The 13,501-nt window shown below is 35.3% G+C and overlaps 2 pseudogenes across 1 annotated transcript in view; both read right to left on the reverse strand.

Moving 5' to 3' along the window:
* LOC144573610 (receptor-like protein kinase FERONIA pseudogene) overlaps positions 1-13,501 on the reverse strand; it is a 102,056-nt pseudogene that overhangs the window by 4,440 nt on the left and 84,115 nt on the right. The window lies entirely within an intron of this gene.
* On the reverse strand, positions 5,919-8,919 carry LOC144573606 (receptor-like protein kinase FERONIA pseudogene; annotated as a pseudogene).

Here is a 13,501-nt window from a genome sequence, read left to right on the forward strand (position 1 = left end):
GCGTGGTAAAGAGTGTGCGAAGTTGATGATATCCTGTATTGAATGCCATTGACTAAATTCCTCTTGGCATTGACCAAACCAGAACCAAATTTGCCTAACCCATGGACATTGAATAAACAGGTGATTGACAGTTTCATATGCTTGGCAAAAGTGGCAGTGTGTAGGACCAGTCCAACCTCGTTTAACGAGTTGTGATTTAGTAAGAATCTTTCGTTTTTGAACTAACCACATAAAAACTTTAATTTTTGGTGGGATTTTCAAATTCCACCATAGCATGGGCTGATTAGGAGTAATGCCTCGAAAATTTAGAAATTGGTACAAAGATTTGACCGTAAACAACCCAGAAGCAGACCATCTCCATTTAAGAGGAGGGTGGTTTTGGTTTTCATCAATTACTAAAGTGAAAAGGATATCTTGGAGAGCTGCCCAATCTCTCAAATCTACCCCATTCAGCTGTCTATTGAATCTCAAGTTCCCTCCCTGTTCCTCAAGAACTTCACACAAAGATAAGTCAGTAGTGATGCATTTGTTGTACAAGTGAGAAAACATTGTGGCAAGACTACACTCCCCATACCAAATGTCATGCCAAAACGAGATTGTAGTAGTGCAATTAGGGGAAAAGGAGATACTGTTTTGTATTAAAGGATCAATATCTAAAATAGCCTTCCAAAAAGCAGACGGAGGTAGGTTTTCTACATCATATTTGTGAGTGATTAAAATTTTCCAAGGATTGGTATATGTAGGGTCTTTAAATTTCCACACCCATTTGGCAAGTAAGGCCCTATTCATTATATCTAAATCCAAAACCCCCATCCCTCCATTTTGTTTGGTTAAACATACACTAGGCCAATTTAAAAGAGAGTGTTTTTTGGTAGTGGCCCCATACCCTTGCCATAAGAACTTGCGTCTATATCTATCTAATTTGGTAAGGACTCCTTTGGGAATGCGAAAAATGGACAAAGCGTAAAGAGGAATGGATGTAAGGACAGCATTTACGAGAGTCAACCTTCCACCAAGGGACAGTAATCTACCTTTCCAACTTTGTAACTTTTTATCAAATTTATCAAGAAGGAACTCATACCCATACCCAATAAACTAACGAAAAAAAAACTTTACCCATACCCGTCTTATCGAATACGATACGGGTAGGGTAAACGGGTAAACGGGTGTCATTGACACCCCTAAGCGCAATCGTCTAGTGAGTGGTGGGGACGACCACAAGTACTCAGTGCAGTGGTTTGACTCTTAGAAAGACTACATGCATCAGAAATTTTTTAAATTATGATTGAAAATTGGAATTATAAGTTAAAGCAAAAATTACAAGTTAGAACATTGAAAAATATAAGTCGAAGTATTGTTTTTTAATCGAGTACTTAATTAATTAATGAATTTAAATCCAATTTGATATTTTTTTGCCCCCTGACGAAGATTTTGAATCCGCACTTGACTAGTACCATATATTAATAAGGGTTTAATTAATTATAAGCGATTATTAAAAGATTCCTAATTCTTATTCAATTTAATTCAACCAAACTGCAATTAGTTTTACTGTGCAGGTTTTTTTTTTCATTTCTCCCTTTTAGATACTATAATATAAGGTTCTTAATTTATTTTATTTTACTATTTTTTTTGTCTTTTTTTAGTGGTTAGCAACATATATAGTCACAAGATTCGCGAATTAGATCTGAATTAAATTCGAATAATTCGTTTTTTTGGTGATACCGAACCAAATGCCGAATTATTCGGTTTACTGAATTAAACCTGAATAATTCACGAATTTTACGAATCATTTGCAAAAAATTTCCGAATATTTTCCAAAACTGTTTTTTTTTTTTGCTCTCCTGCAGGACTGAGATCTCTAATCCGGATAATTCTGAATAATTTCCGAATTATACCCAAATTATTCCCGAATCACAAATTTTTGATCTCGCCGAACCAAACCCGAATATTTCATTTGTCACTATAGTTAGCTAGTAGTGGCTACCAACGTGTTACTATTTTTTTCTTAAAGAAGGCACTGAAACTCCACATCTTTTGACCTTCGCCCTTTTAAACTCATCCAATCAAACCAACCGCTAAGATTTGAACTGTCTTTTAGACCAATGATTGTTTTAGTTCATAATAACTACTGATGTCAAATTCATTTTAAAGCTTGGCTTTTTTTATGAAAATATATATATCTGCTGTTAATCCAAAGGAATAACAGGAACATGCTATTCTGATATCAACCGTTGATCTTTGTTGAGATTTGTGTAAGAATTTTTTTTTTTTTAAGAGACGCATGATTGTTATTCCTTTTGAATATATAACATAAATAACACGACGGTTGAGATCATTCCTTTTGAATAACAGCAGATTTATTTTCTCTTTTGATGCCCCAGTTTTAAAATTCATCCAGTTAACTGCTATTATTTGAAATGTGATTTTTTTAGACCAATGATTGTTTCCGTTCATGATCACTACTCACTAGTGTCAAATTTATTTATTTTACTTCAAGTGCTATATTTCAAACTGGAAATACTGAATCATTGGAAGCACTATTTTGAAGATATTTTGATTTACTTAAATCTTCATTGAATCATCGGAAGCACTATATATTTTGAACTTATTTAGATTTACTTGTATCTTGTGTGTGTTTTGTGAACCGTTGTTACAATCATTTGGTAGTTTTGCTTTATGATATGGTTTTAGCCTAAATTGTCGCAGTTCGTTTAATGTTTAATTATATAGAAACTGAAACTGATACTGTACTTATTTGAATTCAATAAAAACGGTGTTTTATAAACAAATAAATAAAACCGATACTTGAGGCACTATTTCTAAACGGATGACAACCTGGAAGAAAGGAAGATACAGACCTTGTTATTTGATTTTGTTTTAAATTGTGATATTAGCAGTGGCAGTACAATTTAGATCTGCAGAAATGATAAATATGAAAATTTTTCAAAAACAGTGATCATTTGGTTTATCATCTTTTCTTAAAGATGGTAAGTTTAAAAATTTTCGGTGTAAATCCACCAAAAGGTCCTCTCTAAGTCTCAACATTCTAATAAATCATATAACCAAAATAAAACACGAGCATTAACGAAAAAAGTTTTTCTGTTCTATTTATTGAAAAGATAACTGGGCTGACTTAGCCCAAAATTAATGGCAAAATATCTGAAATTATTTACGGGCCTTGTATACTTACTCGAGCCCTGTAAAAAGTCCGCTTTGGTAGGTCTGAAAGACATTAGCTCTAACACTCTTTGATCAGCATTAAAATCTGTGTGCATGAAAATTTAAGTAGTCTCGTACAAACTTTAATGCTAAGCGCACACATCTTAATGCATATCAGACAGTGATTAAACCCATTGAATCGAAGTAATTTTGATGGGCATCAGACCTATTCTGAAATATTTGCCTAAACCATTGTTTGAAAGTGCATCTAATCTCTGGTTATAATTGTGCAAAGCTTGATTTTCAAAATCTAAATTATGTTGTTTTCAAAAAGTCCTTTGTTTGGCAATGTTCTAATTTTTCGAAACCATGTGACCTTGGTATAAAGTATTCGAATGAGATGTCGCACAAATTCAATTTTGTTGGCTGTTTTAATTAATAACGGCTATGCTAATCGTAAATATTTCCTTATTTCGTATTATTTTTTATCTGAATTATTTTTCTTCCATATCTTTCCGAATCTTTTCGGAGTTTATTTCCTGTCATTACTAATATATTATTTAAGTATCTCTTCATAAACCTTATTATATTTTATCAAAAATCTTACAAAAATCTTGTGAAAAAAATTAATGAACCCACCTAAATAAAAAACCCAGCCCAAAATTAACACAGAAGTCTAAATAAGAATAAATAAGAATAAGTGAGCTGAGAGGGCATTGGAGTAGAGTCGTAGAGATAAAGAGGCTGAAATCTTTAAGAGGCCCAGGATCCAGAAAAACTAGTGATAATCCGTTTTCATACATTATTTTGGTCATGTTTGGTTATGGAGTAAGAGGTGGAGTAAACCCCTTACTCCACGCTTAAGGAGCCAAATAAAGAGTAACATAGGCGGTTTAAGATGGAGTAACATTTGAGCTAAACCGGAGTAACTTACACCACCTAGAGAGGTGGTTTAGCTTACTCCACCAAACATGATTAACTTACTCCGGTTTAGCTTGAAGTAAGAAATTTAATCCGGTTTAACTTTACTCCACAACCAAACATGACCAAAATTGTTAATAACTTATATGGCCTCTGTCATTATTTGATACATTAATTTTGTTCCCAATGGAGGCGTGCGTTAATATTTATTTATTTGAAATTGTTGGGTTTTTTTGGGTTTAGGCCCAAATCGTCCTTTGGCCCATATCTCTTCATGGCTCCCTCCCTCTATTTCTTCTTTGACCTACGCTGATAGAGAGTGAAATAGAGTTATTGTTTGCACTAATAATTAGAACACTCCTGTAATCTTTTATTTAATAGTGAAATTTGTTAATACCAAAAATATATATATAACTTTTTTTTGGTGTCAAACTAGAAATGATAATTTATTTTTAAAACTATTTCTAATATTACCCTCTGACGTAAAGGATCTCCCAGATCAGTTAACAACAGAGAAGGAGGCTGTGGATCTACTCCTTGTCATGTCCACCATGGAGGAGGACCTTGCGGGGGATATGGTGGCCACAAAAGCTCCAATAGGTGGGAATGGAATGTCTGGAGACGTACCGGCTAATGATCGATGAGGATGCTTTCTCCATTGTTTGGAGTGATCTGGAGTTTAGTGTTTAGTTTCAAGTGTTCTATTGTGCTTTGGTTCTGTTTATATTCCAAACTTGTTATTTTGACAGGATGAATAGTTTCTTTCTTTTGGCAGGACCATTTAATTTGTAATATATAAACTGAACAGGATGGTGCTTGTTAAAGGTCTCCATGTTGAATACCTACACAAGTATTGTTTTGATTTACGCAACTTGTTTATTAAATATTTTGTTGCCACAAGGTTGCACAATAATTTCTGTCTTTATATTACTAAATAAAATATTTTGTTGACCGTTGACTGTCTGGTTAGAATGTAGCTGTCGTGGAAGTCTTTTAATGGTCCATCTTTGACTAATCAAAACCCTTTCCTATTCACTGGGTCCCACCAGTTCGACCATCAGAGCTAGAGACGAGAAGTGGAGCCCACCAGAGATAGACCGTTAACTAATAAAAGAATTATTATATGATTATATATATCTTCTACCCCTATAGGCTATAGACGACGCAATCAATAACAACCGCGCGCGCGCAAACAAATAGAAAAAGAAAATTAAAGGAAACGACTTGACCCAAATGGCCAAATCGGTTGTCGTTCACCAATGAATTCCACAATATTTCCACAATTCAAAATGCTGTGTCAACCTTCTTGGCTGGAAAGTGACCCCAAATTTGCAATTTGCACTGCCTACCAGCTGCAAAGAGAATATTTGCTTGGCGTCAATTGATGTAGATCGATTAGTCTTTGGCAAAACAAAATTTGATCTATCAAAGAAACACTCCAAATAGGTATAAGCTAAAAGCAGATTCCATATTGATGAAGAAGTACCAACTAACAAAATCATGTTCAATAGGCCAGAGAAACTTAAAAAATCACACTACATAATTGTTCACCTTTTTTATTTTCAATTTGTAAAATAGTAAAGAAAAGAGAATGTAGGGAAGCCTCAAACGAAACACAACCAGATTATGCACAACAGCACAAGGAGCTATATATTGTTTGCAACTCCATTACTGACCACTGAATCAATAGGCAACAAACTAAATATCAAGTTCTTCCTAATCTTAGACAAATATATATAATTGAAGTAACAAACTCAATATTACAAAAAACAGAACAAAAATAAACTAGATGCCTTAATCAATAGGTGCATCATGATCCATCTTTAGCCATTATCATTAAAATGAAAATAAAATTTATTTGATAATCAGTACATATTTACTGAATTATGTAAAAATGAACAGGTAAATATTTAATAGTAATTATCACCGTCCCTTCGGGTTCATGATCTCCGAGAAAACAGAACTAGGAGTGTGCCTGTCAGAATCTGTACTCACAATGCTCCTCCCTCCCATGCTCATAGTTGCATTTGTAGTGCTAGTCGATTCGGAAGTAGGTTCATCAGGTAGCTCTTTCTTTCTGCGAATGACAACTGGCGTCTCCTCTCCAGAGGTGGTCCCGCCAACTATACTCCCGCTTTCTTCTGCATTTATTTGCAATTGCAGTGCAAATTCTAAATTCCAAAGTACATCTCCAATGCTTGGTCGGTTAATACCTTGATCAGCCAAACACTGCTCGGCTGTCTCGGCATACTTTTTTAAGCATTGAGGTGCAATTTTGCCTCTCAGGTATGAGTCTATTATATCTTCTAGAACACCCTTTCTCTGACAAAACAGGGCCCAATCTGCCAGGTTCACTTGTTGTTTCGGTACATTAGCGCTTATTATTGGTGGCCTTGCACACAATACTTCAAACAAAACCACGCCAAAGGAATACACATCAGATTTTTCTGACAATTGTTGCCTTCTGAAGTACTCGGGGTCTAGGTACCCGAAGCTCCCTTTGACTGCTGTGCTAACATGAGTGTGGTCCAATGTGGGTACTGTTTTTGACAATCCGAAATCTGACACCTTTGCCACCCATTTTTCATCTAAAAGAATGTTGGTAGTTTTCACATCACGGTGAATTATAGTATGTTTTGCGCCTGTATGGAGGTAGTGCAGCCCACGAGCAGCACCAATGCAAATTTCGAGCCTCTGTCTCCATGTAAGTGGTGCACTTTGGGTTCTATAGAGGTGCTCTCGGAGTGTTCCATGGGCCATATAGTCATATACTAATATCATTTCATTTTCCTCTTCACAGTAACCAATAAGTGAGACAAGGTGGCGATGACGAAGCTTGGACAACAACTCAATCTCGGTTTGAAATTCGTGTATCCCTTGCTCGGATAACGGGTTGCCCCGCTTAATTGCAACCTTAGTCGATCCATTATCAATTTCACCCCGGTAAACTTTTCCAAACCCTCCAACACCGAGAACTAAGGCTTCATCGAATCCATTCGTGGCTGCCAAAATCTCGTGAAAAGAAAAATGTCGGCAAATATTAGCTGGTAAAGAAGAGTTATGGCTACCTGTACCTGTACCTGTACCGTTACCAGTACTAGTGGTGTTTGTCTTCGCTGAGACATCAGATTGGGAATTTGAAATTCCGTAAAGAGGGAGTGGAGTCCATACAGTCACTTCTTCACTTACCTTTCCCTCTTCAGACACCTTATCCTTCTTTTTCTTCTGTTTGTAAATCATAAACAAGCAAATACAAACAATGAAAGAGAGAAGCAAAACACCGCCAACTACACTGGCAATAATTGTCGTGATCTTTCTTTTTGACTCTTTGTGCTTGTCGTTATTAGTCCGAGATGGATCCACTATGTTTTGTTGTGCGGGTACCGGGTTCAAACCTGCAAGGTTGTTTTCGACCATGCTCATCTTAAACACCTCAAGACCATTCAATATTGCATCATAATACTCAGCTTGTGTCGAAAGATCTGGGTGAAGTGCGACTCACATATCCATTTGACCCAACCCACTAGTAATAACCACATAATCCCTGTAAATGGGTTTACCGATTCCTCCACTGTATACTATAACATCGAATTGCCTTTGTGCTGTCTGGTTATTAATGTAAATAAAGAATACCCGCTGGTTAACCTTGGACACCGAATACTGTATCTCACAAAAATGGAATCTGAGGAGGTAATAAAACCCAGCATCTACGTTCAGGATCCAAGTGAGATTGGAATTCAAGTTGATTTGTTTGTTTGTACCCATTGATCGTGCCGTCTCGTACACTAGAACTGGTGCAATATATTGTGACATAGTTGATGGATATTCAATTGTCACATTATTGTCCTTCGAGAAAGTGACACCAGCATCTGCACCAAATATATAGATTGAGTCGTCATCCCATGAGCGGTACAAGCCCGAGTCTTCAAAAGGGTTCAAGGATCGGCCACCTACATTGAGCCTGTACATTGTTTGAAAAGCCATACCAGCTAGGTCATATGGAAACGGGCTATTAGTACCATCAGCATAGCTCACTGTCGAAGTACTAAAAATATCAGGAGACGACATGATCTCAATTCCATTTATAAATGCATATGCCTTTGGTTCCTTCGTAGATGGTGCAAATGTTAAATTTAGAGTTGTTGAATTGACATCGATTGAGAACTCCCGAACAAGGTAATCATAGCTCAATGCGGTCACGGTTATCCAAGCACTGAAGTTGGAGAGAAGAGTGTAGGGACCCGCAGTGACACTGAAATACGAGTCGGCGGCAATGAGGTTTGAATAGTTGGTAGGATAAAAGTAGAGGCGGAGGAAGTAGCGGCCAGGAGAGAGAGGGAAAGTGTAGGTATAATTTGAGGTGAAGATACGGGCATTACTGTACGGTGTGGCCGGTACGGATGGGTTGCTGTATGGGATAGGTGAAGTTTGGCTGGCTTTTTGAGAGATGTAATTTGTTTTACTGTCTCCAATCCATGTGAGATTGTTAACATTGTCTAAGCTGGTTTCTGATGTGCCACAACTTAGTAGAATATGAGTAGAATTGGAAGTAGAGTTGGCAGCAAGAGCTGGGACGGTGAAATAGAATAACAAAAGAGGAGCCCCAAATATTAAAAGGAGAGAAAGAAAGGTTGCGTAGTTCATTTTTTAAATGAATTGGGGTTTTTTTTACTGAAGATTTGCTCAAATTCACCGAAGGGGAAATTACAAACTAGCTGACAAAAACAGAAAGGAAGGATATAGTTCTATGTGGAGTAGAGGAATCATCTGTAAAAAGCATAGTACGTATCAGGTGCGAGAAATTAAGTAAACATATCAAAAATTGAGGGAAGAAACTAAGAAACGGTTTACCTGAGCAGAGAGCGAAGAGAGAAAGATGAGAGAAGTAGACAAAAAGCTTTCTGTGCTTCTATGCTAGCTAACTGCCAAGTAACGAGTGGGAAGGGCTCTTTATAGATTTTTTTTATTCTTAATTCCAGTGCGGGTTTCACGTGGACTTGTGGTATATCCAAACATGTAACGGGTTGATATCAATTACAAATGCATTCATATAAACGAGAGAAGCATTATGTTCCTGATGATTTAAGAAATTATATAATCATTAATCAAACTACACACGGATATTCTAATGATTTAAAAATAATATTAAGGTAACTCATGCAATTTAATTAGAGTATGAAACGGATTATTTGATCACAAACTTTATGACTTAGATAAAAATGTGGCGCAATGTAAATTAAAAAAATAATTTATTACTTTTGTAAGGACGGAGATAAAGAAGTTAACATTCGAAGTATTCAGTCCAGTGGTTTGACTCTTAGAAAGACTACGGGCATCAGAAATTTTTTAAATTATAATTAGCAATTAGAATTATAAGTTAAATATCAGAAATTACAAGTTAGAACATTGAAAAATATAAGTTGAAATATTATTTTTTAATCGAGTATCTTCACTGGTAAAAAATCTTTACAATTGCAAACAGCCTGTTATAACATTCTTTACAATTTCAATACATTTTAATTTCAACAACTCTGCATTCATGAAATTGAATTTAACTTCATTTTGATCGCCACATCAGCGATATTTTTTTTGAGTTGACCTCTTTCTTTCTTCTCTGTCGTTTCCATTTATTTTATTTTCTCCTTTTTCCACCTCACCACATCGTTCCATTCCATTTTCTTCTCTGTTTTCTTTCGCCTCACCACTTCACTTCAGTAACCAACTCTCTCTCTCTCTCTCTCCCCACGATGACCAGTACAAGCACCCCTCTCCCTTCCTCTCTTGGAGAAGACGAACCCAATTCGATTGGAGAAGGCAAAATTGAGATGAATAGGGGCTAGTAAATTGGGGTTTGAATTAATTTTTCGAGGTGCTAAATGGGCAAGGGAGGATGCGGGTTTGTGGACCCGATACTGTGGCAACTCAAATGTAAGAAGGACTTATCAAGTGAATGGAGGGGGGCTATAGAAGGGGTCACTTAGTTTTTAGTGTAATATTTAGTGTAATATCTAGTGTTGGATGTTGTAAACCCGTTTATTAATATAATCTTGGTAGCCGCTACCAAGTTTTCAAAAAAAAAAAAAAAAAAAATTGGGATTTGATAGAGGAGCGATCGTCCGTTCCCTCTTGAGTCGTCAGATCCATGGGGAACCGAAGAGAAGAAGAAACACCGACGCTAGTAAAGAGATCAATCCTTTGGTTGGAATTTGGCGAGCACGAATAGGTAAAACGCGAAATCTCTCTCACGGAAGGGAGAAAAGTATTTCGATTGGTTTCTGTGACGAATTTATTTAATTAGTTTTTCTCCGCCACGCAAGCGAAATGAAAGGCACAATGAAAGCTTGCAAATTTTGCAAGCTTGCAAAATTTGAAAGAGCGTCGCAGTCGTGAAAGAGAGAATGAAATTGACACGTAGGAGAGAGAAGGTGACAGGTCAGCCTTTGCAATTCAATTTGCAAGACGTTGGAGATGCTCTTAATGGATTTAAATCCGATTAGCTATTTTTTTGCTCCCCCATCACAAAAATCCTGAATCCGCCTCTGACTAGTACCATATATTAATAAGGGTTTAATTAATTATAAGTGATTATTAAAATATCCTTAATTCTTTTTCAATTTAATTCAACCAAACTGCAATTAATCTTACTGTGCAATTTTTTTTTTTTTCATTTCTCCCATTTAGATACTATAATATCAGGTTCTTAACTTATTTTATTTTACTATTTTTTTTTCTTTTTTTTGGTGGTTAGCAATGGCTACCAACGTGTTACTATTTTTTCTTAAAGAAGGCATTGAAAGTTTGAAACTCCACATCTTTTGACCCTCACCCTTTTAAACTCATCCAATCAACTATTCAAAACCGCTAAGATTTGAACTGTCTTTTAGACCAATGATTGTTTTAGTTCATAATAACTACTGATGTCAAGTTCATTTTAAAGCTTGGCCTATTTTATGGAAATATATCTGTTGTTAATCCAAAGGAATAACAGAAACTGTTATTTTGATATCAACAGTTGATCTTTGTTGAGATTTGTGTACGATTTTTTTTTTTTTTTTTTTTAAGAGACGCATGATTGTTATTCCTTTTGAATAACAGAAATAACATGACGGTTGAGATCATTCCTTTTGAATAACAGCAGATTTATTTTCTCTTTTGATGCCCCAGTTTTAAAACTCATCCAGTTAACTGCTATGATTTGAAATGTGATTTTTCTTTTATACCAATGATTGTTTCCTTTCATGATCACTAGTGTCAAATATATTTTACTTCAAGGTGCTATATTTCAAACTGGAAATACTGAATCATTAATTGGAAGCACTATTTTGAAGATATTTTGATTTACTTATAGGAAGCTGATAATTGTACCCCAAATAAAGTACCCGCGCGGGTCCCCCAACCTTCTAGAATGTCGGCGACAAAAAATCAGGTTTTACTTTATATATCGCAATAACAGTACCAATCTTTCTTTATTATACAGAATTTTGCTGCACGAAGAGAAAAACGCTCTGCTAAAAAAAAATAACAAAAGCACCGCCAAATGCAGCGAAACAATCGTATAATTTAAACATATAAAGGAAAGCGTTTAAACAACTGCATTCAACTGTTTAACTTTCATTGTAAATGAGTTAATTTTTCATTTTTTAAAACAAAAACGAATCCCCGAATTCGTTCCCGAGCAAAAATTTATAGCTCTAAATTTGAACCAATCTCCAAGCGCGTCCCCGAGCACGAAATTAATTACAACTCTAAATTTGTACTAATCCCCGAGGGCGTCCCCAAGCACAATTTTTTTTTCATTTGTGCAGAATGTGCCAGGAACAATACATGCGAACAAGTAAAGCATGTAAACCAATATGTACTGGCAAGCAAACAACATAAACAAAGCATTGAAAATTTGTGCATATAAACCTGTGTTTAAAGCATATAAACCTGTGTTTACAAACATTGAAAAATCTGTGTTTACAAACATAGGGTGGTTAAACATTTTTTTCATATATCCATGGTTCATAGGGTGGTTAAACATTTTTTTCATTTATCCAGGTTGTGCATAATGTTTGTTTTTTTATTTATTTATTTAGGCTTTAAAGGAGCTGGAAGAGAACTGATAGCTTCATATGATTTATCTATTGGAGATGGAGCACTTGAAATTCCAGAAACGTTAATTATTTCCGAGGATCTCATCTTTCTGTCAGAAATGGTATGTTCTACCACAATCAATGTTTTTTTCCCTAAAAGCACTTCATTTTCCATTAAAAATTGCTCCTTCCTGTGCCCAACTATTTTTGTGTATATATAATGTAGTAATGCAATCAAATCCCCACCCCTCCCCCATTTACTTTGGTACCAGCTATTCGAGTTGAGCATTTGCAATTATTGTTTTTATTCCTTTCTTTCTTAGTTTCACTGCTATTGAAATTTTATCCATGAAACTGATGCACATGCATTTCATATATAAGGAGTTGTTGTGTTAGTGAGAGTAGCTTAGATATGATGAGCAGATCTTTTGCCAATCAGGATGATGATAAATGTACTGGCAAGCAAACAACAGTACATGTGAACAAGTAAAGCATGTAAACCAATATGTACTGGCAAGCAAACAACATAAACAAAGCATTAAAAATTTGTACATATAAACATGTGTTTACAAACATTGAAAAATCTGTGGTTACAAACATGTAAACGTTTACAAACATTGAAAACTTATTCTTCAAACATATTTTAAAGCATATAAACCTGTGTGTAAAGCAAGTAAATCAATATATACTGGCAAGAAAACAACATAAACAAAGCAATAAAAATTTGTGCATATAAACCTGTACAAACACATTTTAAAGCATGTAAACCTGTGTTTACAAACATTGAAAAATTTATTACAAACATATAAACATGTGTTTACAAACATTGAAAAATTTGTTACAAATATATAAACCTGTGTTTACAAACACATTTTAAAGCTTATTCTTCAAACACATTTTAAAGCATATAAACCTGTGTTTACAAACATTGAAAAATCTTCATTTAATGGAATATTTGTTCAAAATGGAGACTGTATTTTTAGTTATTAAATATCAAAAGCTGTTAATTTGTATAATTAAAATTAGAACCAATCCCCCATCGCGTTCCCGAGCTAACTGGGTTTAAATTGTACTTTAAAGTACGTTCAAGTAAGTAGTTAATTAATGATTAGAGGACCGTTAACAATCTGGGGGACTAATTCGGGGATTGGTGATTATAACTGTTCCTAACAGACTGTCCACGAAATTAAAGCGCAAGACAAAAGCATGCAAAGCTAACGTTTAAAGCAATCAATGTAAAACTACAATGTGTTAAAACAATAATTCGTTAATTAATGACAAATTAATAAATTACCGTTATTAGCGGACGGTTAAACCAGTTCGGGGACGGGCTCGGGTTTGGTGGC

Source organism: Carex rostrata, chromosome 21 (genome assembly GCF_964058835.1).
Source record: "Carex rostrata chromosome 21, lpCarRost1.2, whole genome shotgun sequence".
In the NCBI taxonomy this organism is placed as follows: domain Eukaryota; kingdom Viridiplantae; phylum Streptophyta; class Magnoliopsida; order Poales; family Cyperaceae; genus Carex; species Carex rostrata.